Source organism: Macrobrachium nipponense, chromosome 5 (assembly GCF_015104395.2).
Source record: "Macrobrachium nipponense isolate FS-2020 chromosome 5, ASM1510439v2, whole genome shotgun sequence".
Taxonomy (NCBI): domain Eukaryota; kingdom Metazoa; phylum Arthropoda; class Malacostraca; order Decapoda; family Palaemonidae; genus Macrobrachium; species Macrobrachium nipponense.
Genome location: NC_061107.1, coordinates 104618838 through 104642982, shown reverse-complemented (window position 1 = coordinate 104642982; position 24145 = coordinate 104618838). Strand labels below are relative to the sequence as shown.

Sequence of the window (24145 nt, the reverse complement as noted above, 5' to 3'; positions counted from 1 at the left end):
CTTTCTTATATTCAAATCTTGGCCCTTCTCTGATTCATTATCTACCACAGCATCATCATCATCATCTAGCCACCTTCCTCTTCTCCTCATAGGCCTTGTTATCCTTTTCTGCTTATTCTTCTCCAGTTTTTGAAGCCATCTTTTGTATCCCTCTAAGCCTGAGCCTTTATCAGTAAATGCATTAGGAGGTTGATCGCATCATGAGTTCCTATGGTGTCTTGTTCTTTCCTGGCTGACACATATATGATGTTTTCGATCTATGACACTCATGTAGAAGGCCACCTATTACTTTTCAACTTTGCTTGTGTGATTTAAAATTTTCCCTTTTGATATTTATAGTACATCGTTCAATCTTTTTTCATTCCCAACGATTGCTAAACAATTTGTTGGCCTTCAATTCCCTTTCATAGAAACTGATGCCAAGTGTGCTTTAGAAGAAATAAATGGAATCATATTAATGTTAGGTCAGTTAACACAAGAAATTTATTATCTTCTGTCCAGAGATTTGTCAGAATCCTCAGCATTTTTGTATTTCCCAATTGTGTGTTTTCTAAAGAACTGCAGTTTACTAAATAGAATGTAAGATTTGCCATTAGAAACAAACTAGTTGGATGGGTCCCATGAAAGTCAAGTGTTTATTTTTTTTTTTATCTCTGTGGTTTGCCTAAATTACCTCATTAATACAGGTTGTAATAAGGACTTGTATTATGGCAAACCCTGTGAGGTTCTATCAATGCGGCCTTATGGCCTTGGTAAATTGCCATATACGTATTGCAATTGTGAAGGTGCCTTTTGTGATGGAGTGGTTTATTTTGTCAAAATATATAAATATAAAAAAATTGCATTTTTTCTTACAAGTTGTTCATAGAATAAAATGAATGGGATTTTATTTTGCCATCAGACATCATTTGATACAAAATTCAGGAAAAATCTACTGTCAATACATAAATCATGTCAAGACACTACATGCCAAGCAAACATTTGCTTGTAAAGGCCTGTCCACACGACCAGGCCTGATCGGCGGACCCCCCCTCTAAAGGCCTGTCCACACGAGCGGGCCTGATCGGCGTGCTCCGGGGTTCACGGGCAAATTCTGGCGGGCGTACCCATGAATGTTGTCCACACGGGTGAGGCGATGGAGAGGTGGGCGTGCCCGACGATGCCAGTAGTGTGTTCAGTGCGGTACGATAAACATGGTGCTTACCGCAAAGAAGATGATAGCGTAGCATGATAATTGCTGTGTGTGATGAAAAAGGAGAAAAAGAAGAGAATATGGTGCAAAGAATGGCTCAGTAAAAGAAATGTATATGTTTAACATACGTCTGCCAGGGTCGAAGTAAAAGCCATCGGGCACCACCGTGGTGATTTTGCTACAAGACCCATCGGGCAATTTGACGGTTTGCCCGTCAAGTGTGCCCGTTAGAGGGGAAGTCCGCCGATCAGGCCCGATCGTGTGGACAGGCCTTAACGGGCACACTTGACGGGTAAACAGTCAAATTGTCCGATGGGTCTTGTAGCAAAATCACCATGGTGGTGCCCGATATTTACAGCACTAACTTTTGATTGGTTTGTGTTTAATGTTAAGCAAGAAACATTATTTTCATGGCAAGTTTTGTAAAGAGAAAAAAAATTTAGAGTATCATTTAATGCAAGTTCTTTGACATCAAATCTGAGATAAAACTAATAAAATGAATTATGAAATGTCTTGTCTTAACAGTGTGCACATGTAAATGCTTCAAGCTATATCTTTCTTGTAGTAAACAAAGCCTTTCAGTAACCAGTTTTTTAACAAAATAAGTACGTACCAAACTTACATAACATTACAATAACGCAAAACCTCGAAACTATGTATTACAAATTAATTCAAAAGGAAGTCTGATATAAATAAAAAATTGAAACAAATTATAGATGAAGGCTAAGGAGTGTATATGATAAGCTTGACGCAAGTCCCCACTATGATGGAAGCTAGTTTGAGAATATCTTTTAAGACTTGCCAAAAAAAATATCAAAACATTATTTGATAAAAATATTATATATTCCAAAAACGTTCATATCTTTCAAGTTTTATTCCACAAAACTATTCCTATCTTTACTGACCCATATCAAAATAGTCCACCACATTAGTAAAACTAGTCCTTCTAACTAATGAACTTATTGCTATGATCATATTTAAGTAAGTGTATCTTAGTTTTACCCGACCACTGAGCTGATTAACCGCTAGCTCTCCTAGGGCTGGCCCGAAGGATCAAATTTTTTTCTTAGGAACCAACAGGTTTCTCAGCAACAGGACCTAAAGCTTATTGTGGGATCAGAACCGCATTATATCAAGAAATGAATTTCTAATCACCAGAAATAAACGCCTCTAATTCCACGCTCGTGGCTGCAGGAAGCAAACTTTGGCTACCAGATTGATAGTCGAGTATGGAACTCACTCGTCAAGTGAGGAGCTCATATTTAAAATTTTGTTAAATTAATGAAAATAATTGAAATTGCTTAATATTAAACTTGGTGACCTACTGGACACAGCAAATCATAACTACGTTGATACAAAAACTACCTTTATACATACAGGACTTCTTGATATAAGCTAGTCATAACATTGCTGTGACTACTTATCGAAGACATTGTACTGACATTAGATTCATTTTTAATATTATGCAAATGGAAATATCCAGAGCTACCTATCACCTTAAACTAAACTAATGAGAATTATAGGTAAGCATTATGAATTCTAAGTCCGCTAAGCTACTTAATAGCTAATAGCACTATACATACTAGGAAATTCAAGCGAAAACTATGAATTCTGATGCACAGCTGTATTAAACGTATGAGAGGCTTTAGTGAAGATTTTATGTATCCTGAAATTGTTTCAGGATACATAAATTAGATAGCTAGCCCTAAACTTATGAATCTTAAGTAAAAACAAAAAATCATGTATCTTGCAGTCTGCAAGACAGCAGGTACTGAATAAGAAAATTAAATTTCTTAGGGAATTCGGACACACTGAGCTACTTGTAACAGATATCAAATACGTATATTATTAAAGAAAACTTAAAACCATGTATCCTGAAACATAAAGAACAATTTGACTGTTAATATTAAACTAATATGAAATTTATATGAAAACCTATGTATCCTCTAGTAAGAATTTAAAATTAAACTATCCTGTATCATACTGAAGTACTACTTGACTATGTATCTTGAAGGTACCACATTATCATTGTAAAACTGATAAAGTTAATATAGTATACTACTATACCAAAACACCAAGCTGCCTCATCATAGCTGATAGTGGAAAGTACACCAGGTATACTGACATTTACTGAAATAACTGATATGTGCAAATTGAACCTCAGTAGTTCAAGCGAAGATGCAATGCATTATTACTCTAAAGCAATTCTCCTCATATTTTTTATATTTTATAATTTACTAACATTTTTATCTATCTGTTTTTTAATTGGTTAATATATTTTATCTTTTCTAATACCTGATCTCTTCTGTTACTTCTTTCAAATGAACATAATTTTCTTTGGAAGCTAGATTTTCAAGTTGATGGCCCCTGTGGGCTTGTTCCACATGAAGAGGGGTTTATATTCTGAATAATAATATCTCAAGTGATAAGAAGTCTTAGCATGAAAACTGCATACTCTTCAGAAACATACTAAACTACAGGTTACCTGATGCTGAACTTATAAGAAGACTAAATATGTACTTAAGTAATATCAAATCCATATGAGTTTTGGGCATAAAACACTCCATGTGTCACAAATGATACAGAGCTGCTGCATGGCTAACATTGAGAAGAAATAAAAAAAAAAATTATCCTGAAATATTAAACCAGCAGCCGTGAACTACCTTATTTCATGAAAACTCCAACAGCTCCTATTTCAAAATTACATGAAGCAAACCTGGGCTTGACTAAATCTTCTGGTCAACAGGTGCTGTTATGACCCAGATACAGCACACAATACTGTAAATCTAACCGAATCCTACTTTTAACAATCAAAGGAGATGGCATTGTAATCTCTAGGACTCTTTCCAGCAGTTATGTAACGGGGTTAATGGGACCCTTGGTTTTTGCACTATGGCACTTGGTATAAATCTGGTGAATAATAAGTAGTTACCGCTTTAATTTTCTTTCTTCTTTCATAGCTGGTACTTGGTGATGCTGGGCTATAACTAAAATTGTCCCCATGCTGGTGACACTCCTGAAAAGATGAGGAAGAAGTTAATGACATCATATCCCATTGAGATCCTTGGGCTTACTAAGTGCTAAATGGATCTTTGGGCTTATGAGGTACTGAGATAAAGATAATTTGTTATAACTGGGCCTTAAGTATCCTATACCAAGGCTCCCTTTACTAAAAGGGGTAATATGGGACAAGGGGGAATGGGATAACTGGTCGCGACCGACTGGCCATGGCCCAACTGGCCATGGCCGACTGGACGCAGCCCAACTGGCCGCAGGGGCCGACTAGCCGCAGCCCAACTGGCCATAGACGAAGAGATGAGAGAAAAAAAATTATTTCTGTCTATCTGTCTGTCTCTGTCTCTCTCTCTCACACACAGAAAATATTTAGATACAGTAAATCTAAAAGACGAAGAGTATCTGAGAGGAATTGCTCATAACTTCTCTTAAGATATATAGTTATGTAGATGCTATTTTAAGCAGTTTTTATATTCCAATAATTCAACTTTTTAGTGAAATTTAACTTTTTTTTATCTTTAATTATCTTTTATTTTCTTGGTTTTTTTATTCAATGATTCAGCTTTTTAGTGAAATTTAACTTTTTTTTTTTTATCTTTAATTATCTTATTTTCTAAATTTTTTATTCCAGTAATTCAGATTTTATGTAACTTCTATGTAATTCAGCTGTGTAATAAAATTTACATTTTAAGTATTATTCTTTTCTTAGAGAAAACCTCTTTTCAAAAATGATATGCATACATGAAATAAATAGTTTATAACCATTAACAATAATTACAAAGTTCAACAATGTATTTAAAACAGGAAACAGTCCAATTGGCAAAGTATCAAGCTCTCATTTAAAAAATGAAAATAGTTTAACCATTAATAACAATAAAAACCAGTTTTATTCGAAAGAAAGAGTTTATAACCAATAACAACAATCACAAAAATCAAAAGGGTATTTATATATAAATAAATAAACACTAGTTTCCATCAAAAGATAAAAACAAATCTCTCTCTCTCTCTCTCTCTCTCTCTCTCTCTCTCTCTCTCTCTCTCTCTCTCTTACCGCTGCGGCCAGTCGGCTGCGGCCAGTCGTCCCCAGCGGCCAGTTGAGCTGCGGCCAGTCAGCCACGGCCAGCTGGACCACGGCCAGTCGGCCGTGGCCAGTTGTCCTAGACCCGGGACAAGGTCCCTTGAAACCTGTATTGAATATTCATAGTCTTTTATCAATGGTATCAGTCAAAGCTACAGATATTAATTTATGATTGGAATACACTGCAAATTTCACTTATAAAATGTGAGAGGTTCTTAGTGCAAGTTTCAATTTAGCAAAATAAAATTAACAGTTCTGTTACTAAATTAAATATTATTAGTATTATTAGTACGTATCATTATTATTATTATTATTATTATTATTATTATTATTATTATTATTATTATTATTATTATTATTGTTGTTGTTGTTGTTGTTGTTGCTGTGAAGTAGGCCTTCTTTTAAACAACTTCCGTTGAAAATAATGGCTGATTTAGTTGTGCTGATTTTATACAGGACTTTCTCAAGTCTCTTTATTGTTGATTTTTCAATATTTCTTAGACTGGCAAGCAATGTGCCAATGGAGGACATGTCAAAAACATCCCATTGCACCCCTCTGGCACCACTGGTATAAATCACTGCAGGACTCCTAACAGCATCAGTCCAACTCCAACTTTCACCTGGAAGATGGCCAGCAGAACCTGAGTCGAAACATTATGAGAAAATAAGAAGAAGGAGCAAGAAATAGAGAGAGAGAGAGAGAGAGAGAGAGAGAGAGAGAGAGAGAGAGAGAGAGAGAGAGAGAGAGAGAGAGAAATAAGACTGATGTACAGTATTTCAAGGCAGAATAATAATTTTGTCCCTTGATCCAACGTTTCTGACATGTCCTCCATTAGCACATTGCTTGCCAGTCTAAGCAATACTGAAAAATCAACAATAAGGAGACTTAAGAAAGTCCTGAATAAAATTAATGCAGCTGAATCAGCCATTATTTTCAACAGAAGTTATTAATATTATTATTATTATTACTGCTACTTGGGTCTAGCTATAACATTAAAAAGATAACTTCAATGTTGTTACATTATATGAGAAGATATTCCAGCACCAACGATGCCCCATTTCTCACTAATTTGTCTTAAAACCTCTAATTGCTGGTTCAATTATTTTCAGAAAAGTTATTTTTACTGTGAATAAATGAATTATTCACAGTACATATTTCCAAAAAACCAAACCATTCTCAACAGTACATTAGAACTGACGCATAATTAATGGGGAGATGGTAGAGAAACAGGACTTCAAAATTTAATGGAATGGAATGAAATTAAATTTAGGCCAAAGGCCAAGCACTTGGAACTATGAGGTCATTCTGCCCTGAAATGGAAATTGACAGTAAGAAGGTAAAAAAATGTAACAAGAGGAAAACCTCGCGGTTACACCACATACTTGTAAGTAACAATTATTAGGAAAGGGTGGAAGTAAGATGGAAGAAGAGAATATCAACGGAGGTGGTACAGTAAAAGGAATGAAAGAGGTTGCAGTTAGGGCCCAATGGGATGCTGCAAAGAACATTAGGCGTACTGATGGCACTACCCCTCTACAGGGTGGTCCTCGTTGGAAGAGTGGTTTTCGTGCTTGCCTACCAATCCAGCGGTCCGAAGTTCGATTCTCGACTCTGCCAACATGGAAGCAGAGGAATTTATTTCTGGTGAAAGAAATTAATTCTCGATATAATGTGGTTCGGATTCCACAATAAACTACTGGTCCCGTTGCTAGATACCAATTGGTACCTAGCCACGTAAAAATATCTAATCCTTCGGGCCAGCATTAGGAGAGCTGTTAATCAGCTCAGTGGTCTGGTAAAATTACGATATATTTAACCCTCTTCAGGGTTCAAAATTTCATAACACTGTACCAAAATTTTTATATAAAAACGGTGAATAATAAATAATTCTAGCTCCCTAACTCTGTTTACTATTGTACTTAAATGTTACTTTACCAAAACTAACACGAATTTTAGGAATACATACTGTACTCCAAAAGCTATTGGCTATGACAGTCCACAAGCTTCAGTGTCTTTTATCATCACCATCTTCAATCTTCCCTAGGCCAAAGTCCAAAACCTTAAACTGCATCATTTTAAATACTACCTATAATATCATCCTTTATATGTGTATATCAGCTCCATCTGAACAACCATTCCTGTCCCACTTAACTTTAACTTTTCCCCAAAGAAGCAGATTTCACAATAATCAAACACCTACCTTTGTTAAAGTATTACTTACACAACTCTCTCAGGGTATGTAATTTTCTTCAGAATTCATTAATGATTCCCCTTAAGAAATTTCAGCTGTGGATAACCTGGAATGACAGGTAAGAAGCTGATTAAATCACAGAAATTGTGAAGTCTTCTGGTTACAAGGTAAGATAAGAATGGACTTACGTACGTAGCTACAAACTGGCCTAAAGTATCTATACACAGGTCTGTTATGAAGTGGCCAGGTGGGGTCTTTGCTACTGCTGAAGTCTGTATTATTATTATTATTATTATTATTATTATTATTTATTATTATTATTATTATTATTATTATTATTATTATTATTATTATTATTATTGATTATTATTATTAGTTATTATTATTTTTAATACTTTATTATTAAAAGTGATTGCTGACCTCAGCTGCATTAATTTTATAAATGTTCTTCTCTATTTTTCTAATTATTGTGTTCTCATGTTGCTTAAACTGGTAAGCAACGCACCGAAGGTTGCATATCTCAATTAGGTAATGGTAAAAAATGATTGGGTTTTTATTGGTGAAAAATTCCAGTGGTGGTAGTCAAATTTACGGGTATATCCCGTAGAGTTTCTTGCAGGTAGAATTTATGTTAAATTCTATTTTTTTTGTGGGGCCGCGACGTTTCGTCTGAATAAATCTCAGACCTCTTGGGCGGAGGTGGGTGAAGGACTGAAGTGAGACTAGGACTAGGATAAGGATAGGGAAGTGGGGAATAAGGGAGAAGGAAGAGTACCTCTGGATACAATCCAGTTTAAGCCTGGCGGCGGATACTCGGGAAGGGAAAGGTTGAAGGAAAAAAAGGGATGGAAAGTGAAGTATAGTAGAAGAGAAAATAGTGAGGGGCAGACCCTCTTGCGAAGTTAGATTACTAGTTTAGCCATCATGCAAGGACAAGACAGAGAAGAAAGGCTCGGAAAAACAGTTAATTTGGTTCACCTCCTGCTAACTGGAATTGATTTTATATGACAGTAGGATTAAGATGTACAAGCACCTTATGTATTTAGTTAAATGTTAATTATGATTTATATTATTATTAGTATTAGTTTTTTTTTTATTTACATCACATATATACACATCCACATACATTATATATATATATATATACACATATATACACACACATATATATATATATATATACACACATACACATACCTATACATATATATATACATACATATTTTTTTTTTTTTTTTTTTTTTTAATTAGTCAGTATATATATACCTTGGTCTGGGGGGGTCACAATTGACCTTTGGCTCAAGTCTACTCCACCAGTAGTGATCTCTGACTTGGTTGATGGTGAGATCTCTAGTGGTTGTGAATAAGTTTTCATCCTCTATACTTAATTTGTCCCAAGTTTTCTGCCCAAGTCTATGGAACCTGACATTCAGAGGCTCCAAATTTGAGCGATTATGCAACTCTCTTATTGTGTTGAAGTAGGGGGGACTTTCCCTATATGCTTGCCTCAGAGCTTTATTCTGAACTGCTTGCATTTTACTTAGTACTGTTTTGCTAAGTGCTCCAAATATGATGGCTGGGTATTCTAGCTGTGGCCTGGCTAGTGATTTGTATAGTTTGAGTTGAGTTTTTGCCGAGAGTCCTCTGAATCTTTTTAATCTATTGACCGTTTTCCTCGCGGTAGCTATTCTCGCCTGTACATGGGAAGAATGCCTATGATTTTTTGAAATTTGCACCCAAGAATGTGACTTGTTAGTTATATGGAATTCTCCTATTGTTGACTATGATATCCATGGGACGTCGAGCAGAAATTGAGAGGAGCTGGAATTTATTGATATTTGTAGTTACTTTCCATTTCTTTTCGTAGTTGTTGATTTTCTGTATTTCTCTAATAGTCTTTCTTTGCAGCATACCTTTGGCTTTGGTAGGATATGTTATTACTTGGGTGTGATCATCTGCGAACATAATTTGAAGGCAACCTTGAGATGGAGGAGGGGTGTCTTTAATGTAGAAGTTGTAGAGTGATGGAGAGAGAATACTACCTTGAGGGACCCCTGACTGTAACTGGAACTCTGGTCCTATGAAGTCTTTAATTTTAATTCTTGCCACCCGGTTGTCAAGAAAGTTACATAGCAGTCTGGTTGGTAAATCTGGCAATTGCGCCTCCAAAAGTTTGTATTTTAGACCGTCATGCCAGACTTTATCGAAGGCTCGACTGACATCCCTAGAGATAAGGTTGCAGCCGTGTCCTAAGCTCTTCTTGACTGCTATGTACTCATATAGTCTAGTTAATGCAAGCTGAGTTCCTTTGCCTTGAGTAAACCCATATTGATTATTATTGGTTAGTAAATTATCTTCGAGGAACTCATTAAACCTTATCTGAATGATTTTTTCCAGGATCTTACCAGGTATTTCTAGAAGGGAAATTGGTCTATAGTTTGAAACCATAGTTGGATCTTTACCCTTTTTCCCCACAAAGGGAAGTAGTGCTTTCTTGAAAAAGACTGGCCAGTAGCCCATACTTATGGTTTCATTGAAAATGACTCTTAGGAAGACCAGCATGGAGTTGGGAAGATGCTTAATAATAATTTTGTTTACTCTAGAATGGCCAGGTGCTTTGTTTTTAAAATTATTGATTATTTTGATGATGTCTTGCAGTTGAATTGGTTTAATAAACTGGTCTTCAATATCTAATCTGTCGAGGTCTACCGTGTCGTATGGTATTATTTGGTCATCATGTTCATGTAGTGCTGCAATCACTCGTTGTTCATGTTGCAAGTCAAACCTTAGATTCTCCCATGGGTTTATTTTGAAGATATTAGACCAGTATTCTCTGAAAATTGGTTCCTGATCCTGGGGTGAAAAGATCTTCCTGTTGTTATGGAGGATGTAAGCTGTAGGTTCAGTATCCGAACCCAGAAGCCTTCTGATCATTTTCCAGAACTTTCCTGGGTCTCTGTAGATTCCTTCGATTTTATTTAGAAGTGTCTCCCAAGTCGAATTTATGAGTTCCCTAGCTTCTATTTTAATTCTTTCTTTAATATTTTGTAAGTATTCTAATAGCTGCAGTGATGGGCCATGATTATTAATTAAAACTAGGGCTTGTTTATAGCAATATTGTAATTGCTTAAGATTCTCTGTTTCTTTAGAATATGGTAAGATCCTGAAAGTTTTGAGGGGTATACAAAGTTCTGTGGCTTCTTTGATCATCCTGTACCAAAAAGTTATTTTGTCATCGATATAGGTTTTATCCTTTCTGATGTTATCAGGTTCGTCATAGTTGGAGAGAGAGTCGTCGAGAATATCCTTGAAGCGGTCCCAGTTGGCATTGGTCAAATCGAGTGTTGGGCTGATGGCTACCATAATAGGTCTCACAGTAAGTTTTAATAGTATAGGTATGTGGTCTGAGGAAGTTAAAGGACCCTGAGTGATTGAATAATTGAAAATGTGGTATCTGTTAGACAGAAGGATGTCAGGTTTGCCCTTGGATCTTCTGCTGAAATATGTTTGAAAATCTGGTCCTAGAAAGTAAACTAGATTCCTGTTCATAAGACCTTGAATTAAGGTGCCTCTGGGATTAGTACTATTGTGGCCCAGGGCCGGGTGAGTTGCATTTAGGTCTGCTAGTAAATAGACTGGGATATTGCGTCTCATTAAGGACAAGATATCCTGCTGAGGAAATACTGGGTTCCTGGGAGGTAAATAAGTCGTTGCTATGATTACTGGTCCCGAACTGTCTGTAGTTCTACTGCGATTAGGTCATGATTGAATCCGTCTATTAATTTGACTGAGATATCCCGTCTTACTGCTATTGCTGTCCCGGCATTTTGATCGTTAGTGGTGTTGCATTGGAAAACGTTGTAGTTCCAGATCTTGATGCGCGTGGAGTTGGGTATCCCTGTGGAATTGAGAAGTATAAGATGTGGGGAGAAAGAAGAATAAATGTTGCTTAGTTCCTTACTACGAAGGAAGGTCCACTTCAGTACGTTATGTTGGATGACTGTGAGAGTGTCCATTATGGTGTTTTTCCTTTCGTTAAGTCAAAGAATCCTGAGTTTAATTTTGGAATTTATCGTGGTTTATCCTCGTGATCCTGTTACTATATTTGTCAAGTTCTATTGTTCCATCAGTAATATATTGTTTGACTGTATTATTATCTAATTCCTCTGTGAAAATGTACTTCATCGTTTTATATTCAAAAATCATCCGCTTGAGGGTATTGTGGGTAGGGTTTTTGGGTTTGCCGTGTTAATGGAAATGTAAAGTCTAAGTCCAATTTTGGGGTTCTTGGTCTGGTTGATGGAAGGGAGGCTTGGAAGAGCCATAGCTCCTTGTGTTTCAGGGTCTGTATTATTGTAGGATGAGGTTGTTGCTTGTGATAGTTGAAGTGGCTGTTTTTTTTGCCGGGTGTGAAGGCATTTCAACTTCAGAGTCTGAATCGCTTTGTATTCTTTTCCTCTTGGCTTCTTCAATTTCCATGTCGTCATCAATTGTCAGGGGCTGATTGGGGCTGGTGTTGTTTTTGATTTTCTGACTTTAGCAATGTTGAGACTTTCTTAGCTAGCTGGATAGCCTCTGTAGGAATTTGATCAACGGTAGGCCATTAGCTTTGTAGAAAGCGTCCATCATTGTTTGGAAAGTGCCTGGTTCAACTGTTTCACTCAAATTTGCAGTTATTATAGCTGTGTTGATTACAGTGAGCTGATGAAGTGAGATGTTGTTGTTGGGTGTGTTTGAACTATTCGGCGCAGTTGAGGCTGTGGCTTGGGCGAAGGTCTTGTTTGGAGTGATCTGGGATTGTTGGTTTCTGATCGTTTTAGCCTGGTCCTTGGTCAAAGCTTTCCTGGTTGGGCATCTTGCAGCCATGGTTGGGTGATCCCCATTGCAAGTGATGCACTTTGGATTTTCCTGGTTGGTGCAATCGGTCCAATAGTGTTCCTCAGAGGCACATATTGAGCAGATTTTATAGTTACTTGGCTTGGGGCAGTTCTTTTTTGTGTGCTCATAGCTGTAGCATCTCATACACTGGGGTGGAACAGCGTAGATCTCCTGGCTTAGGAATCTAGGTGGAAAGGATTGGCCAGAGATGAGAAGTCCTTTGATGAGACAGTCTCTCACCATTTGGGTAGACTCTAGTTTTACCTTGAATGTGGTTTTGGTGTTGGGAAGCTTGATGATTGCAGTAACCTTTACACCATTACGTTGTTCAATTTCATACTTGAGCTCTTCATCGGATAGATTATATACCAAACTGTCAGCCTGGGTTATGACCAATGTGCGTGAAGCATTCAGATGAGGGGGGTCCAGAACTTCAAACTTATTATTGTGTAGAGCCAGTTTGGTGTCAGGATGAATTATTTTTTCAATTGTTGCTTCATCAGCTATAGCTAAGTAGTAATTATTAGCTTTAGTGAGCTTGTGGATAAAGCAAAATTTTTCCTGAAGAGTATTCCATATTGCCAGGCGACGTGATTCTTCATCAAGTCCCTGACTAGTGTCCTTAATTTTAACTTTACCCATTATGTCATGATTAAGCAGAATAATTAATTCCCTCTGTGAAAAATACTAAATTAATCTAGGGGATTTGCACAACCTTTTTGATAAATATGTAAATTTCAAAATTTGGGAATATTTTTGAGAAATTTGTGATACAACAATGTGGGATGACTTTTGAAAAGGGGGGAAGGTGCAAAAATATTAACTTTTTAACAAAACTTCAAATAAAAGTGGAGAATTTCAAATATTAAGGGCGGTAGAACCAAAAAACTTTTTTTTTAAAAGGAAATTAGAGTTACAGTAATAGTTAGCAGTCACTTTATGGAAGGCAGTGACCAATACCTAACTCCTATGCAGGCACTACTGAAGAAGTATGAGCCTGGACGATGCAGAACTCCCAGTGCCCCTAGAGAGTTTTAAGACCACAACGGCTACTCCAGGGGCAAAGGGCTACTGATGGTGTTAGTTGGAAGAAGTTGAGAAGTTGAGAATGAGGTCTGAAACAATAGAATAGGTAGACAAGGCAGGGATTGCCTTAACTAGTGGTTAGGATGGGAAGAATATAACCTGGGAAGGTAGTAGGAATGGGACTAGGAATGGTGGTGATAGTGGTGGAAGTTTGGGGGGGGGGAATGGGGGTAGGGAAGGATGGATGGGGATGGACGGGAGGGTGGAATTTCACTTATAGTTTTGCGCCAATTTGGCAGCAGTCGTAAAAGTGGCTTGAAGAGCTGTATCAGCAGCCAATGAGAAGGCAGCTCTGGCAGAAGTGCTCTCAGCCAATAGGAGGCAAGTTCAACTTTCTTCAAGCTTGGTTGCTGAGAACAAGCTTGAAGGTTTCGGTTGTCAGCCAATGGGAGGGAGGATTTCTCTCTACCAATAGGCGGCGAGGAGGCGGGAGCGATCTCTCGGCACGTCTGCTCTCTGCGAGGTCTGCTGGTAGAATCATGAAGTGAGAGGGTGAGTCCGTCTGCTTTTATTGTGGCGGTGCAGCAGGGGGCTTCGTGCCGCTGCCTTTTCATTGGCTAGTGAATGGGGAGCTCCTTTATGATTGGCTGCCTGGCTGCGGGCTGAAGCCAGCTCCCGAGCACATGCTCAACAGGCGCGCCAATCTTCTCAGCTGCATAGCATCATGCCAGGCTTCATTTTGATTGGTCAAAGGCTGCGTGACGTCACTGCTGGTATTATTCATGGTATTAATGTTGTCTTCGGTGTTATTTTCTTGAATTGGGGCGTTTTCGGGCGGCGATATGGTGAAGTTTGCCGTTACTGGAATGTTCCTTCGCATGCAGGTCGTGAGCAAAAAGGCCTCCTGCGTCGTATTCATGGAGGGCTTTTGCTCCTGGATGAGTAACGCCTCCAGAAGGCGCAAACGGCGAGGGTCGGGTGCTCTCCCTATTATCCTAGTGTTGTGGATAATACAGTTGCGGATGATTGTGTCTCGGTGGGCGGTGAGAGCGTGATTCTTGATAGCCCCTTCTTGGGCGTAACAGGAGATTCTCTTCGCAAGACGCATAGTAGTCATTCCAATGTACTTCCCAGGACATCCTCGGGCAGGGCAAAACGCCCCTAATTCAAGAAAATAACACCGAAGACAACATTAATACCATGAATAATACCAGCACTGACGTCATGCAGCCTTTGACCAATCGAAAGGAAGCCCGGCATGATGCTATGCAGCTGAGAAGATTGGCGCGCCTGTTGAGCATGTGCTCGGGAGCTGGCTTCAGCCCGCAGCCAGGCAGCCAATCATAAAGCAGCTCCACATTCACTAGCCAATGAAAAGGCAGCAGCACGAAGCCCACTACTGTACGCCACAATAAAAGCAGAAGGATCATCCTCTCACTTCAGTCCTTCACCCACCTCTGCCCAAGAGGATGTCTGAGGTTTATTCAGACGAAACGTCGTGGCCCCACAAAAAGAATAGAAAAGAATAGAATTTAACATAAATTCTATCTGCAATAAACTCTACGGGATATACCCGAAAATTTGACTACCCCCACTGGAATTTTTTACCAATAAAAATCCAATCGTTTTTTACTATTACCTAATTGAGATATGTCAACCTTCGGTGCGTTGCTCACCAGTTTAAGCAACAATGAGAAAACAATAATTAGAAAAATAGAGAAGAACCTTTATAAAATTAATGCAGCTGAGGCAGCAATCACTTTTAATAAAACATGTTTAAAAGAGGGTTTACTTCCAGCAATTTTTTTTTATCACAGTCCTCCAAGTCGACTGGGTGGTATCTAAAGTGTGGGGTTCCGGGTTGCATCCTGCCTCCTTAGGAGTCCATCACTTTTCTTACTATGTGCGCCGTTTCTAGGATCACACTCTTCTGCATGAGTCCTGGAGCTATTTCAGCCTATAGTTTTTCCAGATTCCTTTTCAAGGATCTTGGGATCGTGCCTAGTGTTCCTTTGATTATGGGTACAATTTCCACTGGCATCTCCCATATCCTTCTTATTTCTATTTTCAGGTCTTGATACTTATCCATTTTTCCCTTTCTTTCTCTTCAACTCTGGTGTCCCATGGTATTGCGACATCAATGAGTGATACTTTCTTCTTGATTTTGTCAATTAACGTCACGTCTGGTCTATGTTCTTATACCATAGTCCCAGAGGATCTTTGCCTGATCGTTTTCTATACTCGTTCAGGTTGGTGCTCGTACCACTTATTACTGCAAGGTAGCTGGTGTTTCTTGCACAGGCTCCAGTGGAGGGCTTTTGCTACTGAATCATGCCTCTTTTTGTACTGGTTCTGTGCAAGTGCCAGAAATTCGCTTGCTATGTGGTTTATGGTCTCATTTTTCGTATTGCACTTCCTACATATAGGAGAGATGTTATTTCCATCTATCGTTCTTTGAACATAACTGGTTCTTAGGGCCTGATCTTGTTTGTTTGTTTATTTGTATGGTGTTTTTACGTTGCATGGAACAAGTGGCTATTCAGCAACATGACCAACGGCTTTACGTGACTTCCAAACTTCTCAGTGGAATGGCCGGGAATCGAACCCGCGACCACCGAAGTGAGAAGCAAACACCAAACCAACCACCACACTGAGGCGCTGGGCCTGATCTTGTGCCGCTGTTATCATTTCTTCCGTTTCCTTCTTGAGCTCTCCCCTCTGTAGCCATTGCCATGTGTCATCGCTGGCTAGTTCTTAGTCTGTCTCATGTATTGTCCGTGCATTGGTTTGTTGTGCCATTCCTCTGTTCTGTTTGTCATTCTCCTGTCTGTATATTTTGGGTCTTTGTCTACTTTTATCAGTCCTTCTTCCCATGCACTCTTGAGCCACTCATCTTCACTGGTTTTCAGATATTCCCCCAGTGCTCTGTTCTCGATGTTGACGCAGTCCTCTATGCTTAGTAGTCCTTCCTTTTGTGTTATGTATAGTCTGTCCGTATTTGCTCTTGGGTGTAGTGTTTTGTGTATTGTAATATGTTTCCTAGTTTTCTGGTCTATGCTGCGGAGTTCTGCCTTCGTCCATTCCAACTATTCCTGTGCTGTGTCCTGATTACTGGCACTGCCCATGTGTTTATGGCTTTTATCATATTTCTGGAGTTGAGTTTTGAATTGAGTATTGCCTTGAGTCTCTGCATATATTTTTTCCTGATCGTGTCCTTCATCTCTTGGTGTTTTATATCCCCTCCTTCCATTATTCCCAGGTATTTGTATCCCGTCTCATCTATGTGTTTGATGTTGCTCCCATCTGGTAGCTTTATCCCTTCAGTCCTTGTTACTTTGCCCTTTTGTAGTTTACTAAGGCACATTTTTTCTATTCCAAACTCCATCCTGATGTCCCCAGATGAAATCCTTACAGTCTGCATTAGGGTGTCTATTTCCCTGATGCTCTTACCAGCTTGTTGTCGTCCATGAACATCAGATGGTTGATTCTGTTGTCTCTTTTCTTGAGTTGGTACCCAATCCATCTTCTGCAGTACTTTTACCATGGGAATCATGGCTACTACGAAGAGTAGTGGGGACAGTGAGTCGCCCTGGAAGATCCCTCTCCTGATATTCACCTCTGCTAGTCTTATTCCAGAGCTTGTAAGTATTGTATTCCAGTTGTGCATTGTATTTTTGAGGAAGATGATTGTGTTTTCTTCTGCCCCATATATTTTCAGGCATTCTATTAGCCATGTGTGTGGTATCATGTTGAAGGCTTTCTTATAGTCTATCCATGCCATGCTTAGGTTGGTTTTCCTTCTCTCCATTTTGTCTATCAGGAGCTGGTCTTTTGTGCCCCTACACTTCCTTCTGCAGCCTTTCTGTTGGTGGGGGATGGTGTTTGTATCCTCTAGGTAGTTGTATAGCCTTTCGCTGATGATACCTGTTAGTAACTTCCACATTATTGGTGGGCAGATGATAGGTCTGTAGTTACTGGCTATATTTCCCTTACTCTTGTCTTTCTGGACTAAGGATATTCTTCCTGTGGTCATCTATTTGGGCGCATGGTGATTTGTGATACAATGCTGGAGTTGTTCTGCTATTCTTGGGTGTAGGGTCTTGAAGTTTCTGAGCCAGTATCCATGGACTTCATCATGACCTGGGGCTTTCCAGTTGAGCATTTTCTTTAGTTTGGTGTCTGATACTGGATTGCTCCATATGTTTTCCCAGTCTCTTACTTGATTCGGCTTCAGGAATTTCTTGGTGGTTGTCTTCCCCTCTTAGTTGGCTGTATAGTCTTTTCTGGTTGGTTCCGAATAGTTTGTTCGGTTGGTGTCCCTTATTTCTCTTCATGTACCGTTGGATCTTTGGCCTTAAGCCTCTGTTTTACATCTTCTATTGTGTTGTTTAGTCCCCTCTCCTGTACTTTGTATTTCTCGTTCAGTTCCTCCCTTGTTTTCTTGCTTCTTAGCCTTTTTTCTGCCATCTCTTTCAGTTTACTCAAGTCAGATCTCATCACCAGGATTTGCTTTTCCAGGTGCCTTTTCCAAGGCGGTTGCTGTTTTGGTTTCTGTTGGGTTGGTTGTGCTGGTGGTGTTGGTGTTCGTATCCCCATCAATTTTGCTACTAATCTTGCTCCTGCAAATGTCAAGTTATTTGTTTCTGTGATATTGGTGGTGTGTATTAGTCTCCTTATTTCATTGACCTCACTAGTTTTCTCCCTTAATTTCTTGGTGTTGTAGGCTTTCATGGAGGGGATCTTTGTTCTCTCTGTATCTGGCTTCATCCATTGTCTGAGCTTTTCTCATCATCCCTGTCGTTCCTCACCAGTTTAAGCAACAATGAGAAAACAATAATTAGAAAAATAGAGAAGAACCTTTACAAAATTAATGCAGCTGAGGCAGCAATCACTTTTAATAAAACATGTTTTAAAATAAAAGAGGGTTTACTTCCAGCATATTATTATTATTATTATTATTATTATTATTTTTTTTTTTTGATCTATCACAGTCCTCCAATTCGACTGGGTGGTATTTATAGTGTGGGGTTCCGGGTTGCATCCTGCCTCCTTAGGAGTCCATCACTCTCTTACTATGTATGCCGTTTCTAGGATCACACTCTTCTGCATGAGTCCTGGAGCTACTTCAGCCTCTAGTTTTTCTAGATTCCTTTTCAGGGATCTTGGGATCGTGCCTAGTGCTCCTATGATTATGGGTACGATTTCCACTGGCATATCCCATATCCTTCTTATTTCTATTTTCAGATCTTGATACTTATCCAATTTTTCCCTCTCTTTCTCTTCAACTCTGGTGTCCCATGGTATTGCGACATCAATGAGTGATACTTTCTTCTTGACCTTGTCAATCAAAGTCACGTCTGGTCTGTTTGCACGTATCACCCTATCCGTTCTGATAACCATAGTCCCAGAAGGATCTATGCTTCATCGTTTTCTATCACTCCTTCAGGTTGGTGCTCGTACCACTTATTACTGCAAGGTAGGTGATGTTTCTTGCACAGGCTCCAGTGGAGGGCTTTTGCTACTGAATCATGCCTCTTTTTGTACTGGTTCTGTGCAAGTGCCGGGCATTCACTTGCTATGTGGTTTATGGTTTCACTTTTCGTATTGCACTTCCTACATATGGGAGAGATGTTATTTCCGTCTATCGTACTTTGAACATATCTGGTTCTTAGGGCCTGATCTTGTGCCGCTGTTATCATTCCTTCAGTTTCCTTCTTTAGCTCTCCCCTCTGTAGCCATTGCCAATTGTCATCGCTGGCTAGTTCTTTAGTCTGTCTCATGTATTGTCCGTGCATTGGTTTGTTGTGCCAGTCCTCTGTTCTTTCTGTCTTTCTCCTGTCTCTGTATATTTCTGGGTCTTCGTCTACTTTTATTAGTCCTTCTTCCCATGCACTCTTTAGCCACTCGTCTTCACTGGTTTTCAGATATTGCCCCAGTGCTCTGTTTTCGATGTTGACGCAGTCCTCTATACTTAGTAGTCCTCTCCCTCCTTCCTTTCGTGTTATGTATAGTCTGTCCGTATTTGCTCTTGGGTGTAGTGCTTTGTGTATTGTTATATGTTTCCTGGTTTTCTGATCTATGCTGCGGAGTTCAGCCTTCGTCCATTCCACTATTCCTGCGCTGTATCTGATTACTGGCACTGCCCATGTGTTTATGGCTTTTATCATATTTCCGGCGTTGAGTTTTGACTTGAGTATCGCCTTGAGTCTCTGCATATATTCTTTCCTGATCGTGTCCTTCATCTCTTGGTGTTTTATATCTCCTCCTTCCATTATTCCCAGGTATTTGTATCCTGTCTCATCTATGTGTTTGATGTTTGCTCCCATCTGGTAGGTTTATCCCTTCAGTTCTCGTTACTTTGCCTTTTTGTATGTTGACTAAGGCGCATTATCTATTTATATATCTTATTATTTATTATTATTATTATTATTATTTTATTAGATTATTGATTATTATTATTATTATTATTTTATTATTATTATCTTATTTATTATTACGATTATTAAAATTATTATTATTAAAATTATTATTATTATTATTATTATTATTATTATTATTATTCTTATTATTATTCAAAAATTAAATTATTATTATTGAAAATAAATGCCTATTCATATGGAACAAGCCTACGGAGGTCACTGACTTGAAATTCAAGCTTCAAAAGAATATGGTATTCCTTTGAAGGAAGTTACAGAAGGTAAAAGGAAATACAAAAAGAAGAGATCAGTTAATAGAAAAAAACTTTAAATCAATAAATTAATGCAGAGAAATACAAATACACACTGTAGTACACTGACAAAATACAAGGTGAACTCTTTCAGGGTAGTATAGTGATATAGTGAGCAGTAATAACTTTAGTTACTATTTAATACTCCACTCAATCTCAGCAACTGTAAATTTCATAGAAAAAAATGTTTGGTCTCCAATGCAAATTTCACTACAAATTGACAAAACTTTTTGAACACAATATCATTATTACGCATTATTATTAGTTATTATTATTATTATTATTATTATTATTATTATTATTATTATTATTATTATTATTATTACGTATATATGTATATCTAACCCAGACTGTGAGGGTTAAGATGAAGTGTTACTTACTGCACACCCATTAGCCAATATGACAGATATCAAGTGGCAGCAAAAGATACTGTGATGCTATTTTAGTATGCTGAGAGTCTTTCAGTAATGCAGTAGAAACCCTTCAAAATCTTCCATGGTCTAAATCTAGGTTATCAGGCCAAAAATGTCAGAAAAGGCACCTCCATGAGGAACAACAGCTAATTAGGCCTACCTCAAGAAACCAGTTGACAGTCTATTTCTATTACAACAAAGGACTTGGCCAACTTCCACTTCCATACACAGGATCTGTAAAACAAACCAGATACATAGGATGAATATCTCTATGAAATAAATTCTGCATTACAAATCTAACATTCAGAGTCACACCAGAAACAGAACATGAATATGGCTAACAGTACAAGAATGTTTCTTTGTGCAAATGTTAAGAGGGGTAAACTGTCTAACATATTCATGGAGCATTTTTGTACAGACTGGAATGTGTTACAAAAAGAGCAACATTGAATATGAAGTATTAATGAAGACATCACACTTTTGATTGAATTCTCCCAGACTATGGCTGGCTGAGAAATGTACAAACTCAAGGCTACACAGAAGCTGGGCACCAGAGAAAAACTGAGGAATTTTTAAAAACACACCTGTTCCTATAGGTGGCTTCTCTGGGACATGTACTAGTACACCTGGGCTGACTTGGAGGATCCACAAGCTTGAGCTTCACTGATGGTGATGTAGGATCATCAACCACCTCCTCCTCAGGCTCCCCAGCAACAGTTGTGTGGAGTTACACTCATTGTTCACAAACACATGGCACCCTTTGCCTACGTGGCACTCCAAAATGTAAACAAACATCAAGAAGGGAATAACTTTTTTCACCAAAAAACATAAAATCAAGAACATAACCACGTCTGCTTTGCATAAAATATAATTAGCTTTTCCAGGGATTCTGCACTTTTGTTGATAACCTCCTTTTCCATTAATGCATTCCTTCATCCAAAGACATCCAAAGAAAGATTTTGTTCATATCTTGACACGGCCTCTGCGAGCATTCCATCACTGGATACACTAAAATTAATCTCTTTGCTTTTCTGGTAGTACTATTCTATTGAAAGCATGGTACATAATACTTAAACAATTGTTTGAACCATTTAAAACTCATCACCTATGAACACAAAAAAAAAAACATTTGTTCTTTGTCCAGTACATCTGCTCTTCAGCCGTTTCTGTCATTCTCATAAAAATATAAGTCACATAACGGTGTTCAATGACTTAGTTATTGCAGCCCCCTCCACTCTTCCACTCACAGGCACTTGTTTGACCAACATCATCTTGACAAGATTTGGCATACGCTTTTGTTTCCTCTATGATAGAATAGGAAAATCTCCAGACTATATAATGAAAAGCAGAATGAATCCTAAAAGACTCAACAATCATGCTTTAGTTGGTGGTTCAATCAAATAGGTGGAGGGTTCCTCAGATTACAGACTAGCACCCTGCTTCCTTTTTCCGAGAATGGGCATCGGGTAGAGGCCTTGACTAGCTTTCTGCAACCTGGAGAATGTGTGGTCTGAACTTTTTTGTTCTTCTATCACTGTCTCCATTACAATTTTGAACAGGAATTTTGTTAACACTATCATTACTTTCTTCTACATTGCTATCAAAATAGTCTAGCTCACTATCATTTTACTATGGGTTGGTGAATGCATTATAGTTATCCCACTCTTATATTTAGATATTTTCAGTGTACCTAATGTCTTGGGTACAAGCATACAAAATTGATAAACATATCATGTAATGATGTCATGGCTAGATAATATCAATGTGGAGGCTAAGATTTGGTGCCTTCTACTCTAAGGCATCAAGGCATGCTTTGACATTATATGTTAATTTTTTGTTGAATGTAATATGGGATATATAAATTTGTTAAAAGAATTGCTAATGTATGGCACAAAATGAATATGAATGGATTACAAGACTGTTTATTTAAAAGATGCAGAAAAGTTGGCTGGCACCTATCAGTATAACAACCAACTGTAAATATTATTGCTTCCTGCACTAATTCTACTTTATTTTTCTTTAACTGTATATATTGGTCTACTACAGTATGCAGTCCATATGTAGTACCACACCAAAATCATGAAAACACTTCACAATCAATGACAGTGCTACAAGTTGAGCAAAATACTCATTAATCAGGAGCCTGAGCCAAGGTCACATACATGGGACTATAGCAGTAGTTTGAATCGTTTTCACAGTCAGATTCCTCACACCTAATCATACCTACCTACCTACTTTGCATCCACTGCCAAAAGACAATTACACCTCAGGCCACTAGTCTCCAAAGGCTAACCTCCTTGGCTGGCTAGACCTAACCAAACTAAGCAAGGGATACTATATGCTAGTTTTCATAGCAAGGCCTATCTAGCCTAGCCTAACCTAGGTTAACTTCAAATGGTCAATGGTACATACAAGAGGTTTAAGTCCATTAAATGCCATGTAGCTTGCTAAGCCTGGAAAGGTAAGTACAGGTTTCTCTTTCTCTCTGATAGCCTAGCCTAGAATACGAAGACTAGGCTACACTCTACAACCTAGACTACCCTAGGTAAATTTAACTTCATGATATAGGTAGCTAACTTCAACTGAAGAACTAGGCCTAACTGTGAGTTAATGTTGGCCTGTTTATTTAAGCTTAGCTTATGACTAAGTACTTCAGGATGGCTTAGCATAAGCTGAGCCTACTTTTGTATTGTTACAATTTGTCTTCCTAGATAAAATAATGATGACTGACTACATGTGAATCAAAGTTTGCTCTTATTAATTTAGCTTGTTTTTTTCTAATTATAAAAATATGCATTAGGTACTAATAGATCCAGCATAAAACATAGATGAGAATCTGTTTCGTTCTCGATAAGCAAACTATGAAACTTGATTAGGTAGCTACTAGGTATTACTTAGTTTTCGTAGGCTACACTAGGCTAAATGATCAAGTTATGAAAGCCAGCAACTGTTTGGGGACGAACTGTGTGCAACATTTTCAAAAGGGGTCTGCCCAGAGTGGCCTAAATTAGAATGCACCAAGCAGCACCGTAAACACAGCAGTTATTGTTGCAAAAAATAGATGTAGCTAATCACGCAAACATTGCACAAAACGGTCAACTCTGGGCTCTGGCAGATATCCAAGGATACCGGCTTTCAGAATTAGCTGCTCTCAGTAGTAGTAGTGGGCTGCAGGATGTGCAATTGAAACGGCTCCCTTGCTCGTTTCGTTCCTCCTCTGTGTTTGTTTAAGCCTTATGTCTTTGTAATGCCATAAAACTTGTATCAATTCATTCTTATTTTTAATGTCCCCCTTAAGCTGATCTATAAATAAAAGTATATTAGCTTTCAATCCCTCTATTTTCCAAATATGGCTGCTGCACAAATCTACATATATCTTTTCTAATTTCATTATATGCTGGGTAGTACATGGAGTAAAAAATATTCTAGGTTTTTTTCTTCTTCTTCTCCTTCTTCTTCTTTACGACACAAACATTTTGTATATTCCTCTTTTAGCCTATTCCTATAATTTAATTCTTGTGTGTGTAGTCTAGCCCTTCTGATCACCATTGTTTTTCTAGTGTTATTATACCATTTCTTCTCTATGTTTTCTTGATATTTTCTGTATAGATTCTTAAGGTTGTC

The 24145-nt window shown here is 38.2% G+C and overlaps 1 long non-coding RNA gene across 1 annotated transcript; it reads right to left on the bottom strand.

The window, feature by feature from the left end:
- Positions 1-1708: 1708 nt before the first annotated feature.
- On the bottom strand, positions 1709-20759 carry LOC135215134 (uncharacterized). Its single transcript, XR_010314595.1, has 3 exons — positions 20682-20759; positions 7508-7583; positions 1709-4208 (listed from the first exon to the last, which is right to left on the bottom strand). It is a non-coding gene; the product is annotated as an uncharacterized LOC135215134 (long non-coding RNA).
- Positions 20760-24145: the final 3386 nt, after the last annotated feature.